Source organism: Prionailurus viverrinus, chromosome B2 (genome assembly GCF_022837055.1).
Source record: "Prionailurus viverrinus isolate Anna chromosome B2, UM_Priviv_1.0, whole genome shotgun sequence".
In the NCBI taxonomy this organism is placed as follows: domain Eukaryota; kingdom Metazoa; phylum Chordata; class Mammalia; order Carnivora; family Felidae; genus Prionailurus; species Prionailurus viverrinus.
In genome coordinates, this window is record NC_062565.1 from 74,633,114 (window position 1) to 74,657,757 (window position 24,644).

The following is a 24,644-nucleotide window of genomic DNA, read 5'->3' on the forward strand; positions in this document are numbered from 1 at the left end:
CATTTGAAATATATGTGCAACCTGCTTGGGCACAGAAGCCATTGTCTCCATAAACATTGGTGTGGTTGAACTGACAGTTAATGTGTTGTGACCTGGAGGTCACCATTAAAAGGGTCACCCAAGCAAAATCCTGGAGTTTATTTGGTTATTAATATGATTGTTGGCACATCCTATGCAATATATCTAAGTTGAATTATGGTATCAGATAAAATTATAGATGGGATTAAAGCTTGTGTATCATCCATTATCATGTGTAATCAATAGATGATTTAATATTCTCTTGAAAAAAAAAGATGCCAGCTAAATATTCATGTCTCAATACAAATTGTCAGTCATTCTTTCAAGTGAAAAGGAAACTTTTCCTGGTATTCCAAGAAAAACATGGCTTATTTACCTACAACTCAAACAAATCTAGAAATACTTTTCCTCAAGATAACCATCCTACTTCACATGCAGTAGAAATGTTTTGTGCACAATTACCATTTATCTACCTAGATTACTAAAAATAATGTGCTCAATAGCCAAGACTCAATAACTTTAATAATTTTTACTGCTCCATTGAGGACATTACTAAGTAAAACTAGCTTTTGTTTGTCTGCTTTTAGGGGGTTGTTTGTTTAATTTTTTATCTGAGTATAGTTGACACATAATGTTACCTTAGTTTCAGCCGTACAACTTAGTGATTTGACAAGTTTAGACATCATGATATGTTCACCACAGTATAGATACCATGTGTCCCATTACATCACTATTACAATATCATTGACTGTATTCCCTGTATGGTGCTTTTTATTCCCATGACTTATTCATTTCATAGAAAGTCTATATCTCCATCTCCCCGTCCCCCCCATTTTGTCCAATCTCCAACTCCCTCTCCTCTGGGAACCTTCAGTTTGGTCTCTGTATTTATAGGCCTAATTCTGCTTTCTGTTTATTTATTCATTTTTTTTAGATTCCACTTATAAGTAGAATCATATGGTATTTGTCATTCTCAGTCTGACTTATTTCACTTAGTATAATACATAGTACTGAAAGTCCTAGCCACAGTAATCAGACAAGAAAAGGAAATAAGAGGCATCCATATTGGTAAAGAAGTTAAACTGTCACTATATGCAGATAATATGATACTATATACAGAAAATCCTAAAGACTCTACCAAAAACTACTAGAAGTAATGATGAATTCAGTAAAATGGCAGGATACAAATTAATACCCAGAAATCAGTAGCATTTCTATACTCTAATAATGAAGTAGCAGAAAGAGAAATTTAAAAAAACACATCATTTACAATTGTACCAAAAAGAATAAAATATCTAGGAATAAACTGAGCCAAAAAGGTGAAAGACCTGTACTACAAAAATGATAAAACACTGATGAAAGAAGTTTAAGATGACAGAAACCAGCTGGAAAGATATCCCATGCTCATGTATTAGAAGAGTTAATATTGTTAAAACGTCCTTATAACAATATAAGCAACAAACGTTGCTTATAAAGCAACCTACAGATTCAATGCAATCTCTATCAAAATACTCACAGTATTTTTCAGACAATTATAAAAAATAATCCTAAAATTTGTATGGAACCACAAAAGACCCTGAATAACCAAAGCAATCCTGAAAAGAACAAAGCAGGATATATCACAATCACAGATTTCAAGATATACTACAAAGCTGTGGTAATCAAAACGGTAGGGTATTTGCACAAAAATAGACACATAGATCAATAGAATAGACTAGAGATCCCAGAAATAAACCCATGATTGTATAGTCAATTGATCTATGACAAAGAAGGCAAAAATATACAATGGGGAAAAGACAGTCTTTTTAACAAATGGTTTTGGGAAAATGGGACAGCTACATGTAAAAGAGTGAAACTGGACCACTTTCTAATACCATTCACAAAAACAGACTCAAAATGGATTAAGGACCTAAACATGAGACCTGAAACCATAAAAATCCTAGAAATTACAGGCAGTCATTTCTTTGACATCAACCATAGCAACATTTTTCTAGATATGTCTCCTTTCACAAGGGAAACAAAAGCAAAAATAAACTATTGGGACTACGTCAAACTAAAAACCTTCTTTGCAACAAAAGAAACCATTAATAATAATAAAAAAAGACAACCTACTGAATGTGGTAAGATATTTGCAAATGATATATCCAAAAAAGGGTTACTATCCAAAATAGATAAATAACTTCTAACTCAATACAAAACAACAACAACTCCTATTAGGTAATGGGCAGAAGACCTGAACAGACATTTTTCCAAAAAAAGGCATCCAGATGGCCAACAGACACATGAAAAGGTGCTCAACATCATTCATCATTAGGGAAATGCAAATCAAAATTACAATGAGGTATCAGGGTTTTTTTTATTTGTTTTTACTGAAAGTGTGTGGCAGTGAAGAATATGATGATGACTAGTACACTTTGGAGCCACTCTCCTGACTTGTGCTAAGGCACCAGCAATTGTACCCACCATTGATTTTGTACTGTCATTACTTGACCACAGGAAGTATTTATTTAATTCTTGAAACTAAAACTGTCTTCTGCAATAGTGTTTTGTGGAACACATTTATAACAAGTTGTGTTAAATGCCTCTTTAGTCCTTTCCTACTTCTAGACCTATGAAAGAGTTATATTATCCTTCAAATTGACATATATTTAGGGGGCAGAAAATTTTACCAATTTTCATTAGGCTTCAGTGTTCTTTCCTATAATTTACTAATCAAGTTTTGACTTCTATCTGTAGTACCTAACACAATTACTGAAGCAGAGTATGTGTTTTGAAAATGTATGTTTCTTTATGCTTTATTATTTTTAAAGGAGGGTTTGAGGCTTACAAAACACATACATGACAAATGTATTTTTAAAAATCTTATCAAAGAAAAAAGTGCAGCATGAACAATTATTAAAAGTGGGTTGAAAATTTGATTCAGAGTGAGATAAAAATCTCAGTTAGAAAAGCCACATTATGAACTTAGGTTTCATAAAAGTTGGGCAGAAGAGGGGCACCTGGGTGGCTCAGTTAAGCGTCAGATTCTTAGCTTCAGCTCAGGTCATGATCTCAATATATGAGATCAAGTCCCATGTGCTGACAGCATGGAGCCTGCTCTGGATTCTCTCTCTCCCTCTCTCTCTGCCACTCCCCTGATCATGCACATGTGCTCTCTCTCATTCTCAAAATAAATAAATAAACTTAAAAAAAAAATTGGGCAGGAGAGAATTAAGGGACATAGAAAGTGATCCCCATCCACACTGAGAGGTGGGTTGAGATAGTTTAATAAATAACAGATGTAGATTTAATTTTTGGCTAGTAAAATATTACTTCTCTATAATTTTATTATTTCACATATAATTTTAATAAAATCCACATTCTTAACCTTTTAATTTTTTAATTTTTATTTATTTTTGAGAGAGACAGAGACAGAGACAGAGACAGAGAGTGAGCAGGAGAGGAGCAGAGAGAGAGGGAGACACAGAATCTGAAGCAGCTTCCAAGCTCCGAGCTGTCAGCAAAAAGCTCAACGCAGGGCTTGAACTCACAAACCGTGAGATCATGACCTGAGCTGAAGTCAGATGCTTAACCAACTAAGTCACCCAGGTGCCCCTAACATCTACTTTTTAAAAAAAAATCTACTTCTGATTATGGCTGAGAGAATTCAAGTTATTCAAGAAGTATCCAAAGAATTATCGTTCTCATTTATTGAGCAAATTAAAAAATCCCCTCACCATAAAAACTCCAGAATCACAACAGCAACACATGCCAATCACTCTGAAAGGATTAAAGCCTGTAAAGAGCCTAAATGTATTTATTAATCTATTCATTTATTCAGAAAATATGTATTGAGTATCCTGTATGTGTAAAACCACTGTGTATAAGGTATAAGCACCTAGATAAGACCTTCATATTTCCTTGGAGTCAGGTATCCAGTTGATATAACTCACACAGATAATTTTTTTCTAAAAACTCACACAGATAATTTTTTCTTAATATAATAATACTTAAGAAGTAGCTAAAGGCAGTCAACTTTGCACCATTCTGTCATCATCTTTGACCATTGTTTACAGGACCTGGATCAGAGCTTATATTAAGTGGATGTGCCAATTTAGGTTTGTGTCTACACAGCACAAGGTGAAGTGGAGACTTAAAACATAAATGAATTTGAACTGGATTTGGGGGATAAATGAGTTATATGTGGTGGGAAAGAAGAAGAATATTATATGCTACAGCAAAAATGTTATTACTGATGTAATCTTTATTGGAACTTTCAAAACTTTTTCTCCCGATTATTTCATTACATCAAGTAATTATTCTCATGTCTTTGGAAATTCAGATTTACTCTAATCACAGTGACTCAATTCAAGCTGCTCTCCACCAAAATATAGATGAAAGATAGATGATAGATGATAGATCGATAGATAGATGGTACAGAGATATTTTTTCCATTCTTTTCCTTTCACTCTGAATTCTATCTGTTCTCCAAAGTACAGTTCAAATTTCATGTTATACATGAAACATTCTCCAACATCCTATATCACCTGGCATTCTTATACCTCTCAATTCTTAAAGTACATGTAATATGTACATGATTGATTGAAAAAAATTATTCATGAACTTTTGCTCTCAACTATTTTGTCATTCTATGATGTCAGATAAATGCACACTGATAATGTGCCTCAAAATGCTAAATTCTAGCTACTCAGTCCCTGACATAATACTAGATACCAACGTGATAGGGGCCCAATAAATACTTGTGGAATGTAATGGAATTTCATTGATCTGTGGAAAAAAAAGACACACCATTTAGCAATGATGAGACATTTCTGTTAATATCAAGAGTTAGCAGTCACCAAAGTGATCCTTAGAACCTCTGATCATTGAAACTCTTCTCCCAGCAGACTCTATGGGAATCCTTAAAAGGATGGCTTTCTCAAAATATTCTATGTGGACCTTCATAGTTTTTACTTTGTATTTTTATTAAGCAGACTGACTAGGCTTTCTTGTCCCATGAATGTCCTGTGTTTCATTTTGCACAGTGTGGCATAACTGGGCAGATGATTGTGAGTAAAAAATAATTTTATTTCCCATTATTTGGTTTGGGTAGCTAAGGAACTCATACAAGAACATTATTATCATCCTTACTTACAGAGCTCTTTCCAGTTTATAGTTTCAGAAGTAAATAAATAAAGATATGCCATTATTGTTATAGCATGTTTGGCAAGTTTTGTTTCCATGGATCTTAACATGATTTTGAGTTGCTTCTTTTATAACTAAAAGAATAACAATGTATATAGTGCCAGAAAACCAGTTATTTTATTAAGTCAATGAAGGAGCCAGTTCATGTCATGAAAATCAGTACAGCATCTTGCTCACACAGGCAGGTGTCCAGATGGATTTAGTTTGGCCATGGAAAATCTGTTAGGTAGGTGCACATCATCAGAGTGACCAAAATCATCATGCCTTAACTGTGCCAGCCTATTGCCTCTTTCTTTTTCCTTTTCAAATTTTTATTTAAATTCTAATCAGTGTAATATTGTAACAGTGTAATATTGTTTCGAGAGTAGAATTCAGTGATTCATCACTTACATACAATAATCACACGTGCCCTCCTTAATACACATCAACCTTCTAGACAACCCCCTCCCACCTTTCTACATCAATCCTCCATTTTTTCTCTGTCTTTAAGAGTCTTCAATGGTTTGTTTCTCTCTCTCTCTCTCTTTTTCCCTGTCCCATATGTTCATCTGTGTTGTTTCTTAAATTCTACATATGAGTGAAATCATATGTTATTTGTCTTTCTATGACTGACTTATTTTGCTTAGTATAATATACTGTAGCTCCACCACATCATTGCAAATGCCAAGATTTCATTCTTTTTGACAGCTGAGTAATATTCCATTATATATATATATATATATATATATATATATATTAGTTCTATTCTAATTCTTCCTTAAGTTTTTATCTTAAAGGATAAAAGGGAAGAAATTTCTTTAAAGAACAAAGGCATAGGCTTCTTAGAACAATAGTCCCTTAGAACAGTATATTTCAGCTAGCTTTTCCAAACAACCATCATTCAAAAGATTAACTTGGGTTAGACATTAGATAAATAATAGACCTGAAGATCTGGGAAGTGACATTTTCTCAAGCTTGAAACAATTTGAACAACAGGAATTGAATACCCCCTTTATAATAACCTTGAGAGTAACTGATCTAATTAAATCCTTCATATGGGGTGCCTGAATGGCTCAGTCAGTTAAGCACCCAGCTCTTGATTTCAACTCAAGTCATGATCTCATGGTTCATAGCTTCAGGCCCTATGTAGGGCTCTGCACTGACAGCACTGGAGTCTGCTTGGGATTCTCTCTCCTTTTCTCTCTGCTACTCCCTCATTTGTGCATGTATGTGTGTGCTCTCTCTCTCTCTCTCTCTGAAAAATAAATAAACATTTTTTAAAATCCTTCATATTAAGCATCCATATTGCATTTTTATGGTTAACACCTAAATTGTAATGGTTTCCTCATCATCATTGACATAGGATCAAACTGAAACCTAGGAGAAGTGCTGAATTAAAAAAAAAATCTCCGGGGCGCCTGGGTGGCGCAGTCGGTTGAGCGTCCGACTTCAGCCAGGTCATGATCTCGCGGTCCGTGAGTTCGAGCCCCGCGTCGGGCTCTGGGCTGATGGCTCAGAGCCTGGAGCCTGTTTCCGATTCTGTGTCTCCCTCTCTCTCTGCCCCTCCCCCGTTCATGCTCTGTCTCTCTCTGTCCCAAAAATAAATAAACATTGAAAAAAAATTAAAAAAAAAAATCTCCAACTCCATCAATTAACTGACCAAGGAGGATTTACAATAAAGAACCCTTAAGAATGTTCTTGCTTGTCCTGAGTAGCATTTTGAAAACTGGAAGGAATTACATATCCCAAAAATCCACCCAGAGTACTTCAGGAATTACATTTTTTTTTCACAAATGGGCCTCCAAAAAACACTGATGACAGAAAACTTGTAACATGGTATTTTGTGATTTGTATTGAACAATCTATTTAAACAGAGATTTAAATTTAGATATAATTAGAATTACTGAAATTCTACAACAATTTTAGAAACGCCACTACCACTTATGATATGATGTGTTCCAGACACTGAGCATATCCCCATAACTGCAAATCAGTGAAGTTAAATAATTTGCAGCAGTCATACAGACAACAGAGCAGTAATGTGAGAGTTATCAAGTTTCCTAGCACTAAGTTCTAAGGATAAGTCATTGTGTCCATGATTAGAGATGGGGCATTGAACACAATTTCTTCCATGCACAGCTTTATAAAAGACATACAAATATTCTTTGTGTGACCATTACTAAGATCAGTACGCAAAAAATGTTGAGAATATAATGTTAAATTACTATCCTATGAAGGAATTTCTATGGTACATAATTTTTTAGTGATCTAGTATAATAAAAGTATAAATCTTGGAGTATATAGAAGTGTTTGCTTGAAATGTCTCTTAGATGGAACATTCACATTGACTTTGAAATATTAACTGTTACAAGAATTTCCATCCTGCCATAAGCACCTAGAAAGCCAGATAAAATATGGGAAATGACTATTTTCATCCAATGGATATCAAGCAGTGTAGAACTATGATCCAGACAAATGAAGGGGGCCCTATAATCATGCCAGCTTATTGGCTGAAGGGTATTCAGGGTGTAGTATAAAAAGAAGACCCCAAATACAGCCTACTAGTCATACTAATTGTACCAGAAGTCCCAGCCAGTGCTGCGAGTTGAAAAAATAATAATAAAAAAAGAAAAAGGCACATGTAGATTGGAAAGGAATAAATTCAGTTGTCTTTATTGACAGATGACATGTTTATCCATGTAGAAAATCCTAAGGAATCTACCTAAAAGTTACTAAAGCTAACCAGTAAGTTCAGCAAGTTCACAGGTTACAAAGTCAATATATTTTTAAAAAAAATTTTTTTTCAACGTTTATTTTATTTTTGGGACAGAGAGAGACAGAGCATGAACGGGGGAGGGGCAGAGAGAGAGGGAGACACAGAATCAGAAACAGGCTCCAGGCTCTGAGCCATCAGCCCAGAGCCTGACATGGGGCTCGAACTCACGGACCGCGAGATCGTGACCTGGCTGAAGTCGGGTGCTTAACCGACTGCGCCACCCAGGCGCCCCCAAAGTCAATATATTTTTTAAAAAATCATATTTCTATAACTTACAATGAATGGTTGATAGTATAATTTTAAAGACAATTAAATAGCATGAAAAATCATGAAATGCTTAGAGATAAATTTAACAAAATATGGTCAAGACCCATACACTAAAAACTACAAAACATTTCTGAGAGAAAGAGATACTGTTTTCATGGATTGAAAGACCCAATGTTAGTATTAATTTTGCCCAAACTGATCTCTAGATTCAATGCAATTCCAAAAAATAATAATAATAATACAATCAGTTTTGTTATTATAGTAGAAACTGAGGAGTCAATTCTTAAATTTATTTGGAAAGGCAAAGGATCTAGAACAGTTAAACAATTTTTGAAAAAGAAGAAAATGTTAGAGGACTTACAATAATGGATTCCAAGACTTACTCTAAAGCTAGTTATTAAGATAGTGTGATATTGATATAAGGAACTGATTATAGAGACCAGAAATAGACCCATATGTATACAGTCAATTGATTTTTTTTCTCTGTAGGTGCAAAGGTAATTCAGCAGAGAAAATATAGTCATCTCAACAAACAGTGCTGAAGTAATTCAATATCAATATAGGAAAAAAAAAGAATCTCAAACTTTACTTCATGGTATATACGAAAGTTAAATTGAAATGGATTATAGTCCTAAATATTAAAGCTACAACTAAAAATCTTCCAAAAGAAAACATGGTAGTAAAATTTTATGATCTTTCAGTAAGTGAAGATTTCTTACATAGGACACAAAAAGCATGAACCATAAAAGAAAAACTTAATTAACTTCCTTTAGCTCTACCTTATAGAGCAAATCTAGTAATGAAATCCTTTAGCTTATATTTATCTCAAAATATCTTAATTTTCCTTCATTGCTGAAGGATAATTTTGCCAGTATAGAATTTTTGGTTGACAATTTTTTTTTCTTTTAGTACTTATAATATATCATCCATTACCTTCAGCCCTCTATGGTTTCTTTTTTTTTTTTTTTAACTTTTTTAATGTTTCTTTATTTGTTGAATTTTTTTGACATTTATTTATTTTTGAGACAGAGAGAGAGCATGAACAGGGGAGGGTCAGAGAAAGAAGGAGACACAGAAACTGAAACAGGCTCCAGGCTCTGAGCTGTCAGCACAGAGCCTGACGCAGGGCTCGAACCCACGGACTGCGAGATCATGACCTGAGTCAAAGTCGGACGCTTAACTGACTGAGCCACCCAGGCGCCCCTGTTTCTTTATTTTTTGAAAGAGAGAAAGAGTGTGAGCAGGGGAGGGGCAGAGAGAGAGAGGAAGACACAGAATCCAAAGCAGACTCCAGGCTCTGAGCTGTCAGCACAGAGCCCAACACAGGGCTCAAACTCAGGAACTGTGAGATCATGACCTGAGCCGAAGTCAGACACTCAACCTACTGAGCCACACAGGCACCCCTGTCCTCTATAGCTTTTGATGAGCAATGAGCTGTTAATGTTATTGTGGATCCCCCATATGTAATGAGTCACTTCTGTCTTGCTACTTTGAAAATTCTTTCTTTGTCTTTGTTTCTTACAATTTTATTATAATATGTGGACTATCCATTGAATTCAGCAACACAGACGATATTTTTTACCTTCACAAAAGGTATTTTGGTGGAGTGTTGAGGGAATAAATTAGACTGTAATCATTTTGAAAGGAGTTAAGAATGAAATAATGATTGCAGACAATTCTTCAAGAAATTGAGTTCTGAACGGGGAAAGAAGAAATGGAATAGAAACTTCTGTGGATATCTGAGATTCATGAATTTATTTTACTTGGGAGAAACTTCAGCAAGTATAAATGTGCATAAAAGTGATCCATATTCTTGGTAGGGGTGAAGACTTTGATCCAGATGCCAAAATTATCAACAAATGAAAGAGGCAGAGGGACTGCCAGATGACATGAGCCAAGAGAAAGATGGAGTGATATAGCTGAATATTATGGGTTTCAAAGGAAAAGACTTTGAAAGAGAGTAAGAGAATACTAAGTTGGAAGAAGCAAAGTGAATACCAATTCCATCTCCAACCACATGGTATGGAAGGTGAGTAGTAAAAGAATAACCCCACTTTGAGTAGCTACAAGGGATGCCCTGTCCTCAAGGAAGAGCCTGATTTCAGTTAAAGCAAGAGGGTCTTGGGAAAACTGACAAGAGTGTAGGATATAAGGGCATCTGTCTGTTAGACTTAGAGATCTAGGGTCTCTAGACTATGAGAAACTTGAGATCAAGGATTATGTCTGTACTGACAAGATAGTTTAGAGTCATGCTTCTCAAACTTCAGTGTGCATCAGAATCACCTGGAAGGTTTATTAAAATAGACATCTATGTCCCATCCTCAGAGTTTCTAATTTAGAAAATATCAGGTAAGCCCAAGGATGTGCATTTCTAATAAGTTCCTAGGTCTGCTGATGCTGCCAGTCTGTATACCACGCTTAATAAACCACTGGGATAATCTATATTGTGCTGAGAAACAAACCTTGAAATCCCAACAGGTTCATAAAACAAAAGTTTATTTTCATTTATTCAAAATCTAACTGGGTAGGGTCGCTCTCCAGGGCATTCTTTCCTAAGCAGAAGCCCAGGAATCCAGGTTGTTTCTACCTTGCAGTGATGCCATCTGGAACCTGTGTTCTCTAAAGTCACATGGCAAGGGGAGAGAGATGTGGAGAGTCATGTGGTATGTTTTCAGGTGTCAGGTCTGGAAGTGGTTCATCTCTGCTCAGATCTCATTGGTCAGAACTTAGTCACATTGTCTAAAAATAATAGCAAGAGGGTCTGGGAAATGTGAAGGAGAACATGGGTATTTTATGAGCATTAACAGCCTCTGTCAGAGTAAGTCTTCTGTGTCCAACCCCAGCAGAGAGAACAATGCCAGTCAAGATAAGGAGCTCAACATATGTTGGCTGATTCAATAAATTGAACAAAGTTTAATAGTTATTGACTGAAACCTGGGTTTTAGTCTTCCTTTAGACAAGCAAAGCATCCCTTACAAGTAACTGTTGTTATTCAAATATATCCTCCAACACACACACACAAATCATTGCCTTCTCTGAGTGACCTTTTCTGACCTTGCCAGGTTCGACTTTACATTGCTACCCTTGGGATGTTCACAGATTGAAGTGATATGAACATGCTGAAATGGAAAAGAAAATTATACTGATAAAAAAATACAAGGCTGTATCACGTTGACTCCCCTTTGCCATGAATTCAGACATTTGAGGTAAAGTATTTAGTTCAACACACAGCCTCATTTTTGAGCAGGTTGTGCCCTTGGGATGTTCCACTTCCCATATTACCTTCAAGGCTTTTATTATATTTGAGGTCTGGTGATGGCTGAGTGACAGGAGAGCTGACAGTTCTATTAGCTGTAGAAGCAGGACAGGTCAATCAAGACTTCTCACATCTCTAGGTAACAAGCTGAGTTTCCGAAGCAACCCAGATTCCAGCAGGATGAACGGCAGAGCCTTGTTGTAAGATGAAACGGGCTCTTGAAGACTGCTTCTACCTCTAGGATCCTTGGTCCACTTGAAATGGAAAGCATTAGTTTTGTTCCAAACTTTCTTCCTGCCAGCCCTTGGTAGCACCTCGTGCAAGAGTACAGAAATACCAACTGAGAGGGAGAGAGCAATTTTCTGGGTGTTGAGGTGTCAGGAGCACAAGCTTCATCCTTGACCATTTGTGGTCTTTCAGGAAGGAAAAGACCCTATGATGGGTACTGGAGTTAAGCAGACCTTTTGGTTCCAATCTATGAAGATAAAAGAGGTCTTGTTTGAATAATTTGGATCTTCTTCTTATCTCCCTTCGAAGCACAAGTCTCATGATACTGAAGAATTTAACTTCAGTTAAAGCACACATATTCAGGGGAAAATGAGAAAGCCTTATGAAAAACATAATGAGGGAAATTCCAATGAGGAGTAAAGAATGTATTATTCAGTGTCTCAATGTGATTGGTGTAATGGGATTTTTCCACTTAAAAAGTGGTTAGAGTGGCATTTTATTGGATTTTTTTACAGCATTTCATAGACAGACGATATATTAGAACATGTAGTATACAGCTGTTACTCTGAATCTTTGCACAGTACAAATTTTACTTATCTTCAAGCTCTCATGATAGTGACCAAAGGAACAGCAAGTCAGTTTCTTAATTATTGACCTTGGTGAGATACCTTGGAAAATGAAGCTGAGACATTTGTAGCAACTGTCATGGAGTTCACTTCTTTAAAACACACAAAAAAACATACACTGAGGTTTGTATAAACATGATCTACATTCAGACCCCAACACAACTCAGGAAATGATTAGCTGAATGATATCATATTTATAAAATGCCAGGTGGCCTAAAAGCTATTCCACAGGGAGGAGTTGTTGTTTCAGGAAGGAAATCTTTATATATATATATATATATATATATATATATATATATATATATATATATTCTGCTGTAGAGATCTGGGAACCAGAGCTGTCCAAGTCTCTGGCAACATACAACCCTCCACAGGTCAGTGTATATTAAGGTGCTATTGTCCTTTAAAAGCACAAAAATGAGATTGCTCTGGAATCAGTTTTGCACTCAGTTAATACATATTTGTTAGGGCCTATTATGACCACGGAAAATAATTGTACATAATTCTACGCAATTTTTGCTGAGTATAAACAAAAGTGAAAGCATGAGCCTAGGAATCAGGGTTCATGTTTCAGTATGTGGACAGTGAGAGCAATTCAAAGAAATAAGTATATTTAAACTGCACTGTAACTTGTTCAGGGACCATATGATATAATGAAAAGGGTTTTATGAATTTTTTTTCAGCAAGACTTAGGTTTTTCCATTACCCCTTATTTTCAGTCTGTGGGGTCATAGGGAAGTTACTTAAGGCTCAGTGAGTTTCAGTTTCCCACCCAGAAACTGGGTTTCCCACCCAGAAACTTCTACCTTGTAGAATTGCCATGAGAATTAAATGAGATATATATGAAAACCGAGGATATAGTAGATGCTCAATGAATGGTAGCCATAACTGAATTATAATTGTTATTATTCAGCCTTCTGTGAATAGGTGACTGTACAAAATATTGTTTATCAAAAAGAATTTGATTTCTAAATAAAAAGTGCTTCAGATTGAACATTCGCATTTCCCAAAAATTCATGTTAAAACCTAATCCCCAATGAGATGGTAATTTGGAGGATGTAGATCGTAGAAGGGAACCCCTCATGAATAGGATTAGCACCCATATATATATGAAGCCCTCATATATGTAAATGAGACTCCAGAGAACTCCTCACCTCTTCCAACATATGAAGACACAGTAAGAAGATAGCATCTATGAATGAGGAAGTGGGCCCTCAACCAGATATGGACTCTACCAATTCCTTGATCTTGGACTTGGATTAGGACACTGAGAAATAAATTTCTGTTGTTTATGAGCTAGCCTATAGGATTCTGTTATAGCAGCCTGAATGGATAAAGACAAAAAGCTTTCTGTGTAAAAAATTTTATAAAGGATCTCAATTCATGATAATATTTTTGTATATCTACTAACATGAAATATACATGATCTTATAAATGCCTATTAACCTAAGAAGCTGGTTTACATTTCAAAATAAATGAGGATGAAAAATAAGAGGAAATGAATTCTGACTTCCTATCTGGTTATGCTTTCTATTGTGTATTTGGATTTTTAAAATTTCCATTGACCTTTAAATTAAACTGTTTATGTGTCACAGAGTATATTGAACATTCTTTTAGACACATCCCTCAACAATTTAAAAGAACCAGGCTAATGGTGGATATTAACTACAGCATACACATTATAGTTTATTGAACACCTTATGAGAGAAAGATGATTCCTGAGTCAGAGTCCAAAGAAGTGCAAAAGTGGAAAGTTACTTAAAAATATGCTCATTTTTAATTAGTTCCTATAATATCATTTATCATAAACTGTGAAAGACTTGTTCATAAATATTAGAATTTGAAAGTCACATTTATAGATGATATACGTGCTAGGCTTTCTCTAAATGTCCAATTGTCCAGAAGTAGGTCGATTTTCACATGGACTAGACACACATTTTTATAGTTCTCAAAAAACTCTTTTCTCAGAGTTTGTCGTCACAGTTCCCAAAAGAAAAAATTCAAAATATATATATTGTAAAGAAATTAATATGTCTTTTTACCAATATGAAGTTCCTGGATTTCATCTTCCACACTATTTGACAGATTCAAATGTCAGAAATCACTAACAAAGCCTAAAAGTTCCATGCCATCTCTGAAAAGAGTGTAAATTAAAAGGCTCTCAAGCTATTTAGTTTCAAAAATGAAGGTAGACTTCCTGTAGTCACATTTTTCCACCACTGATGACACTGACCATATCCAGAGAGGATATGAACTAACAAAACCGAGACAGGCAAAGAAGGACAAAAGGAAGTGAGAAGCATAAGATAGGAAAGAAAAATAGAGAAAGACCAGCTTTTAAACCAAGAATAGAAATCATCAAGTTATTTTTCCAACTGCTTCAAATACAAAGAAAATTCAAGAAAACTGAAAATATTTTCTCAGTAAGATGTGGTAAATAAACGGAAAAAGGTACCCCTTCAGAATTAAGTGGTTTTAACTTAGATGCAATTATGGTTGTGTGGAAAGAGGCACCCTAGGCCAATGTTTTCAAATTGCATTCTACATACAGATTACATTTCATATTTCAGTTTTAGGAGTGGCTGTACAAGTCTGCCATACATTTGGCTCTCCTATCAGATCCAATCAGGTGACATCTCTGATGAATTGATTTGAGGGATGAAAGCAGGATTTGGGAAACTAATTAGATTTCTTATCTAATTTTTCCTTTTTGAAATAAATGAGATTCATTTCTTTCACAGAAATAAATTCTAGAACTAGGAGTCACATATGCTAATTTCTATACAGATTTATGATTGCGTTCTTTCCTTTAATCACAATATATCTGTATGATGTATAAAAATACTAAAAAATGAACAACTACATGAAAGCTTAGTGTTAATATGTTCATATCAGAAATTTTTACGGAAGCCAAAGATGAATAGATAAAGGTGTTTATATTGGTTGGTACAACAGGATACCATTGAAACAGATGAATTTAGACGTACTGTTGTAAAAATATATCTAAATACCATTTCTCACTGAAAGGAACCACGGCTCCTTCGTAAAATGGTGAGTTACAGGGCTGGAACAAGGAAAATATAAGATGAGCCTAGAACATCTTGTGCCAGAAAATGCTCACAGAATGAGGGAGACATTTCAAAAGAACCAAGAAATCCTCTTGAAGGTGCTCCCACAGGGCAAATTTGAGACAATTAAATCATCAAATACAACACAATTGAACAACACAAATTTGAACTGTGTGTCCACTTATGCACACATTTTTTAATAAATATAATACATTACTGTAAATGTATTTTCTCTTCCTTATGATTTTCTTTTTTTTAAGTATGTTTATTTATTTTGAGACAGAGAGAGTGCATGCAAGAGCAGGGCAGGGGCAGAGAGAGAGGAAGAAAAATCCCAAGCAGGCTCTGGGCTGTTAGTCTATCACAGGGCTCAATTTCACTAACAGTGAGTTCATGCGCTGAGCCAAAATCAAGCGTCAGAGGCAGCCATCTTCCTTACGATTTTCCTAATACCATTTTATTTTTCTCTAGCTTACTTTATTGTAAGAATACAATACAAACAACATACAAAATATGTGTTAATTGACTCTGCTATTGATGAGGCTTCCAGCTAACAATAAGCTATTAGTAGCTAAGTTTGGGGGGAGTCAAAAGTTATATGTGGATTTTGACTGCATAGGCGGTCAGTGCCACTAACCTCCATGTTGGTCAAGGGTCAACTGTACATCCATAATTTTGTGGAAGAACTGTGATAGAGTGATCAGTTAAAAAGCGTCCACCAGGAAGTATATTATAGTATTATGACTTTTGAAGCAAGACTGAAATGGAAATGTAGCTTCAATTGGATACTAGAATAATGTAAAATTTCTGGCTATTAACAACAATGCTAGCCTTAAATAGGTAATGCTGTAATATCTTGATTCCATAATAGAAACTAATCCATACATTTAAAATGAATTTAAAAAATTTTATTTTTAAATAAAACCAGAAGTCATGCACTCTTTCGTATAGTTATATGTTCTTTTGAAAACTTCAACTGTTTACTTCTATTATTTTAGGGGTTATCCTTGAAATTTTACATGAATACTTAGCACAGCACAGTCCATCATTAACAGCTTAATCTTCTCTCACATGATACAATTTTTTTAAAACATTTATTTATTTATTTTAAGAGAGAGAGAGAGCACATGAGCAGAGGAGGGGCACAGAGAGATGAGGAGAAAGAGAATCCCAAGCAGGCTCCACAGAGTCAGTGCAGCGCCCGACATGGGACTCACAAACAGTGAGATCATGACCTGACCTGAAATCAAGAGCCAGTTGCTTAACTGACTGAGTCACCCAGGCGTTCCTAAAAAATGTTGAAACACTAATTTTAATCACTCCTCTAAACTTATATTAGTTGTCAAGTATGTTCATTCTGACCTTTGTTTTAACTCTCACAACTTAGATATTATTTTGTACAAATAATGTTTGTTTAGGCTTATAAACTTATCAATTTCTTTGTTCACCACTCCTTCTTGCTTCTCAGACCTTCCTCCTAGAATAACGTTCTTCTTTCTTAAGTACTTCCTTTTGGAGTTCCTAAGTATAGATTTGCTGATAAATTCTGTTTTCAATTGTCTGAAAAAACCTTTATTTTGCACTAATTCTTAAAAGGTGGTTATTTTTTCAGCACTTAAAATTTTTAGTCCAATGTCTTCTGCTTCTATTGTTCCTGGTGAAGTCACTATTGAAGTCAGTTTAAGTGTCTTTCTTCTCTAGCTAATTCAGAATTTCTTTTGGGGTCTTTGTGTTCTACAGTTTTATTACAATTTTCCTAGGTGTAAATTTCTTTTGATTTATCCTTCTTGGTATAGATGGATTCATATGTTCCATCATTTCTGGAAAAGTATAATCATCATCTCTTCAAATATTGCCTCTTCTTCATTCTCTTCATTTTCTCTCTCTCCGGGATTCTGATCATACATTTGTTCCCCTAGTGCTTCTTCAAACATTGGGTGCCATATGAATCATGTGGGGATTTATTGACTAGTGGAGATTCTGATTCAAGAGGTCAGCAGTGAGGTGGGGTCTGAATTCTAACCATCTCCCAAGTGAGGCTTTCACTACTGTTCCATGCATCATGCTTCATGTAATATGGTAATAGATCTTCTCTTTCCATTCTCTACTGCTCTTAACATTTCTTTCTTATTTTACACCTTCTTCTTTCCTTGTGTTTCCTTGTATTCCAGTTTACATCTTCGCGCCTATCTCCCAGTTAGCTTATTTCTCTCTTCCCTTGTATTGAATCTGCTCTTTAATCTATCTGTTCATTTGTTAACAACTACATTTTTCCTTTCTAAAAATTGTGTTTTGTGCTTTTTCATGTAGGTCCAGATATTTTGTTTCTTTGTTTTTAATTTAAATATAATTCACATACAGTGCTATATTATTTTCTGGTGTACAATATAATGATTCAACAATTCTATACACTTCTCAGGGCTCACCATGATAAGTGTACTCTTAATCCTCTTCACGTTTTTCATCCATCTCCTCGCCGACCTTCCCTCTGGCAACCATCTGTTTATTCTCTATATTTAAGAGACTTTTTTTGTCTGTCTCTTTTGTTCTTTGTTCATTTGTTTTCTTTCTTATATTAACATATTACTGAAATTATATAGTATTTATCTTTATCTGACTTATTTCACTTAGCATTATACCCTCTAGATCCATCTATGTTGTTGCAAATGGCAAGATTTCACTCTCTTTTATGGCTGAATAATATTCCACTGTATATATGTATCCCACATCTTCTTTATCCCTTCACCCACTGATGGACACTTGGGTTGCTTCTATATCTTGGCTACAGTAAATAATGCTGAAATAAACATTGGGGTGCATAGATGTAGCCGCACACTGAAGAAAATGTTCTCAGACACTTAGACTGAGTGCATGTGCAGGGCTGCCTCTGCCAGCAAAACAGTAGTAGCCAGGGTCTCTACATAGTCTTTATTTCATGGTCACTGGGTATAAACATCAAGGAATGTCAAAGCATGAGAGGAAAACACAAAAAGTCTCCAGACATAAACAGACACACATCTGCTGTTTACATGAAAGCATGCAGGGAAGATGTGCGATTTCAAGGTGCCAGGTGATTACAGTGGGTCTGTTCCCTAACTGGCTCCTGGGGGATCATGGGGTTCTGAGTCTCATGGTGCTATTGCATTCAACAGTCTTGAGAACAGAACATTGCTGGTGTTTCCGCAAGTACCCCATTCACTTTCCCAGGACTTACAATACACTCTATAAAAATAACTCTACACATGTATCATTTTCAATTACTGTTTTTGTACTCTTTGGGTAAATACCCAGTAGTGGAATTACTAGATCAAATGATAATTCTATTTTTAATTTTTTGATAAAGTTTCATACTGTTTTCCATAGTGGCTACCCCAGCTTGCATTCCCATCAATAGTGCACAAGGGTCCCTTTTTCTCCACATCCTTGCCAACACTTGTTGTTTCTTGTGTTTTTTATTTTAGTCATTCTGACATAAATAAGGTAATATCTTATTGTGGCTTTGATTTCCTTGATGATAAGTTATGTTGAGCATCTTTTCATGTCTGATGGCCATCTATATATCTTCTTTGGAAAAATGTCTACTCATGTCCTCTGCCTATTTTTTAATTGGACTATTTAGTTTTTTTTCTTCATATATTTTGCATATTAACTACTTTTCAAATGCATCGGTGCAATATCTTTTTCTATTCTGTAGGTTGTCTTTTTTTGTTTTGTTTTGTTGATGGTTTCCTTCAGTATGCAAAAGCTTTTCTTTTGGTATAGTTCCAATAGTTTATTTTTAGCTTTTGTTTCCCTTGCCAAAGGAGACATATCTAGAAAAATGTTTCTATGGCTGATGTCAAAGAGATTATTGCCTATGTTTCCTTCAAGCAGTTTTACGGTTCATGTCTCACATTTAGGTCACTAATCCATTTTGAGTTGAAGAGACTGTCTTTTTCCCATTGTATATTCTTGCTTCTTTTGTCATGAATTAATTGGCCATATCATCATGGGTTTCTTTCTGGGCTCTCCATTGTGTTCTATTGATCGATGTGTCTATTTTGGGGCCACTACCATACCGTTTTGATTGCTACAGCTTTATACTATATCTTGAAATCTGGGATTGGATACCTTCAGTTTTGTTCTCCTTTTTCAAGATTGTGTTGGCTATTTATTTAGGGTCTTTTGTGGTCTTATACAAATTTTAGGATTATTTGTTTTAGTTATGTGAAAAATACTGATGGTATTTTTTTTAATTTATTTATTTATTTTGAGAGTGACAGTATGAGCAGAGGAGAGTCAGAGAAAGAGGGAGAGAGAGAGAATCCCAAGCAGGTTTTGTATGGTCAGGACTTGAACTCACAAACTGGTGAGATCATGACCTGAGCCAAAATCAAGAATTGGACACTTACCTGACTGAGCCACACAGGTTCCCCAATACTGATGGTATTTTTATAGAGATTGCATTACATTTGTAGATTGATTTGGGTAATATTGACATTTTAACAATATTGGTTGTTCAAATCCATGAACATGGAATAGCTTTCCATTTGTTTGTGTCATCTTCAATTCTTTCATCAACAATTTTATAGTTTTCAGGTCTTTTACCTCCTTGATTAAGTTTATTCCTAGGTATTTTATTCTTTTCTGTATGATTATAAGTGGGATTGTTTTCTTAAATTCTCTTTCAGCTTCTTCATTATTAGTGTGTAAAAATACAACAGATTCCTGGGTATTAATTTTGTATCCTGTGACTTTACTGAATTTACTTACCAGTTTCTGTAGTTTTTTTGGTGGAGTCTTCAGGGTTTTTTATATAGTATCATATCTTCTGCAAATAGTAAATGTTTTATTTCTTCCTTACCAATGTGGATGCCTTTTTTTTCTTGTCTGATTGCTGTGGCTAGGACTTCCAGTGCTATATTGAATAAAAGTGGTGAAAATGAAAAAGATGAAATCTTCATCTTGTTCCTGATCTTAGAAGAAAAGTTCTCAGTGTTTTACCATTGAATATGATGTTAACTGTGGGTTTTTTATATATGGCCTTTATTAGGTTGAAGTATGTTCACTTTAAACCTACTTTGTTGGTAGTTTTTATCATGAATGGATGTTGTACTTTGTCAAATGCTTTTTCTGCATCTATTGAAATGATTATATCATTTTTATCATTTATCTTACTGGTGTGATGTATCACATTGATTGATTTCCAATATTGAACCACCTTGTATCCCAAGAATACATCCTATATGATCACTGTGAATAATTTTTTTAATGTATTGCTGGATTTGCTCTACTAATATTTTGTTGAAGAATTTTGCATCTATGTTCATCAGAAATTGCAATCAATTTCTCTTTTTTGTAGTTTCCGTTTCTACTTTCTATTTCTTCCATTTCTATTTTTTTGGAACAGTTTGAGAAGAATAGGTATTAACTCTTCTTTAAATGTTTAGCAGAATTCACCTGTGAAACCATCTGGTCCTGGACTTTGGTTTGTTGGAAGTTTTTTGATTACTGATTCAATTTCATTGCTAGTAATTGGTCTGTTCAAGTTTTTTACGTCTTCCTGATTCAGTTTTAGGAGATAATATATTTCTAGGACTTCACCCATTTCTTCTAGGTTGTTTAATGTGTTGCCATATGATTTTTCATAATATTCTTTCATAATCCCTTGTGTTTCTGTGGTGTTGGTTATAATTTCTCCTCTATCATTTTATATTTTATTTTTTGAGTCCCTCTCTCTTTCTCTCTCCCTCTCTCTCTTAACTTAGTCTGGCTAAAGGTTTATGTTTTGTTGATCTTTTCAAAGAACCAGCTCCTGGTTTCATTGGTCTGTTCTATTGGCTTTTTGGTCTCTATTGGATTTATTTCCTTCCTTCTTCTGGCTTTGGATATACTAGAGATTTTAAACAGTAGCTTGAATATTTTGGTCATTCCATCTTCTATTTCTTAACTGTATCATAAAATGTCATTTTATGTTCCACATCTTATGGAACTATATTTTAGGATTATTGTGTTCAAAGACTTTTAGGGTCTAGGTCTGTTGTAGGTTACCTATTATAACTAATATAACTAATTTCATTTATTTAGTTCCTTTGTGTGTTTGGTAATCTTTGATTGTGGGCTTGTATTTTGTTGAGCTGAAGCAGTGGAAAACCTGAGAGTATAAAATGAAGATACTTTTAGCAAAGAAGATTTGGTTTCCCTCACCCATGACCCAGGATAAGCTACCAACCTATGACCACTTCAGGCACCTTCAAGTTTTCTAGGTTTAATCTGGGACACTAATGGTTAGCTATTTCTCACTCCCACCTTGTCACCAGGCCAGGCCACAGTGAAAATTTGGTTTCTGATTTTGGATGAATCCCTCCTTTCATATGTGTTTGTTGTTTGCTGACTCTTCGCAACTTTTCCTCCCCCAACCACCTGGCCTTTTTGAGAGTTTTTCTTTCTCTTTTTTTTTTCCTTTCTTTTTTTTTGTTTTAAATTTACTGTCAAGTTAGCTAACATACAGTGTAGACTTGGCTTCAGGAGTAGATTCCCATGATTCATCACTTACATACAACACCCAGTGCTCATCACAGGTGCCCTCCTCAATACTCATCACCCATTTTCCCCATCCGTCCAACCCTCCACCCCCATCAACCCTCAGTTTGTTCTTGGTATTTAAGAATCTCTTATGGTTTGCCTCCCTCTCTGTTTGTATCTTATTTTAGCTTTCCTTCCCCTATGGTTTTCTGTTAAGTTTCTCAAATTCCACATATGAGTGAAACCATATGATATCTGTCTTTCTCTGGCTAACTGTTCCACTTACATAATACCTTCCAGTTCCATCCACAGTGTTTCAAATGGCAAGATTTCATTCTTTTTCATCGCTGGGTAGTCTTTCATTGTGTGTGTGTGTGTGTGTGTGTGTGTGTGTATAGACATTTGGGCTCTTTCCATGATTTGGCTACTGTTGATAGTGCTACCATAAACATTGGGGTACATGTGCCCCTATGAATCAGCACTCCTATATCCTTTGAATAAATTCCTAATATTGCAGTTGCTGGGTTGTAGGGTAGTTATGTTTTAATTTTTTGAGCAACCACCATACTGTTTTCCAGAGTGGTTGCAGCAGTTCACATCCATTGTGCAAGAGGATTCCCCTTTCTCCACATCCCTGCCAACATCTGTTATTTCCTGAGTAGCTAATTTTAGCCACTCTGACTGGTGTGAGGTGGTATCTCAATATGGTTTTGATTTGTATTTCCCTGATGATGAGAGATGTTGAGCATTTTTTCATGTGTCTGTTTGCCATCTGGATGTCTTCTTTGGAAAAGTGTCTATTCATGTCTTCTTCCCATTTTTTCACTGGATTATTTGTTTTTCAGGTGTTGAGTTTGGTAAGTTCTTTATAGATTTTGGATACTAACCCTTTATCTGATATGTCATTCGCAAATGCCTTTTCCCACTCTGTTGGTTACCTTTAAGTTTTGTTGACTATTTCCCTTGCAATGCCGAAGATTTTTATCTTGATGAGGTCCCAATAGTCCATTTTTGCTTTTATTTCCCTTGCTTTTGGAGACATGTCAAGTAAGAAGTTGCTGCGGCTGAGGTCAGAGAGGTTGCTGCCTGTTTTCTCCTCTGCCACTCCCCTGCTCACACCCTCTCTCTCTCAAAAATAAACATTAAAACAATTTTTTTTAGAGATATGGATTTAGTGTCATTGGGTTATCTGTAGGTTTCATGCTTGTGGTGATGCCTCTGGTTCTTTGTAATCTTTGCTGCTTTCCACTCACAGAGTCCCCCGTAAGGTCTCCTGCAGGGCTGGTTTAATGTTCACGAACTCCTTTAGTTTTTGTCTGGGAAAGCCTTTATCTCTCCTTCTATTCTAAATGACAGCCTTGCTAGATAAAGGATTCTTGGCTGCATGTTTTCCTATTCAGCACACTGAATATTTCCTGCCACTCACTTCTGGCCTGCCAAGTTTCAGTGGACAGGTCTGCTACTACCCTTATGTATCTATCTTTGTAGACTTACAAAGGCCTGTTGTTCCTAGCAACTTTAAGAGTTCTCCTTATCTTTGTATTTTTCCAGTTTCACTATGATATGTTGCGGTGTTGACCCATTTTTGTTGATTTTGAAGGGAGTTCTCTGTGCCTCTTGAAATTGGATGTCTGTTTCCTTCCCCAGATTAGGGAAGTTCTCAGCCATGATTTGTTCAAATAAACCTTCTGTCCCTTTCTCTCTCTCTTCTTTTGTAACTCCTTCTTTTGTAACTTCTTTTATAACTGTAATATGGGTATTACTTTTTTCATTAAATCACTTAGGTCTCTAATTCTCCCCTCATGGTCTAGTACTTTCCTTTACCACCTTTTTTCAGCTTCCTCATTTTCCATCATTTTATCTTCTATTTCACCTGTTGTCTCCTCTGCTTCTTCCATCCTTGCTGTCACTGAATCTAGTTTATTTTGTATCTCATTTAAAGCATTTCTTAATTCATCATGGCTATTTCTTATGTCTTTGATCACTGCAGGAATAGATTCTTTCCTGTCTTCTATGCTTTTTTCAAGCCCAGCTATTAGTGTTATGACTATTATCTTAAATTCTTGTTCAGATATATTGTTTACATCTGTTTTGAGCATTTCTCTGGCTGGAATTTCTTTTGAGAAGAATTCTTCCATTTCATCATTTTGGCTAGGTTTATGCCTTTTATGTGTTTCAATAGCTTGTTATGTGTCCTGCACCTGCAAATAGTACTATATTAAAAAGGGACCATACACTGTCCAGGGCCTGGCACTTCAGGAAGTGTTTTTGGAGTGTGTTGTGTGTTCTATGTTGTTACATCTTTGGCTGCTCTATCTGACTGCTCATAGTGGTAGGTTTTTTGGAACTTCCACCAGGTGTGCTTTGATTTGTCCACTGAAGTAATCCTGGAAAAAAGGAAAAGTGTGGGGGGGAAACTTATCCCATACAAAGAGAGAAATGAAAGGTCGGCGGGGGCGGGGGGGGGGGGGGGGGAAGACCACACAGAGACTCAAAGAAACTATAAGGCTAAATCCAGAAATAGAGAGAGGAAAATAAAGAAGGGGGAGATCACAGAAAAGGTGTAAAAAGAAGAGAGAAAAAATGCCTGATTAAACAAACAAACAACCAGAACAGAAAAAGAAAGAAAGAAAGAAAGAAAGAAAGAAAGAAAGAAAGAAAAAGGATATAGATAGATAGATAGATAGATATGTAAAAGATAGATGTAAAAGATATATATGTATATATAAAGGATAGAT

At 35.4% G+C, this 24,644-nt stretch overlaps 1 protein-coding gene across 6 annotated transcripts in view; it reads right to left on the reverse strand.

The window, feature by feature from the left end:
* Positions 1 to 24,644, reverse strand: part of UBE3D (ubiquitin protein ligase E3D) — a 240,776-nt gene that overhangs the window by 25,779 nt on the left and 190,353 nt on the right. The gene's annotated exons all lie outside the window — the stretch shown is intronic.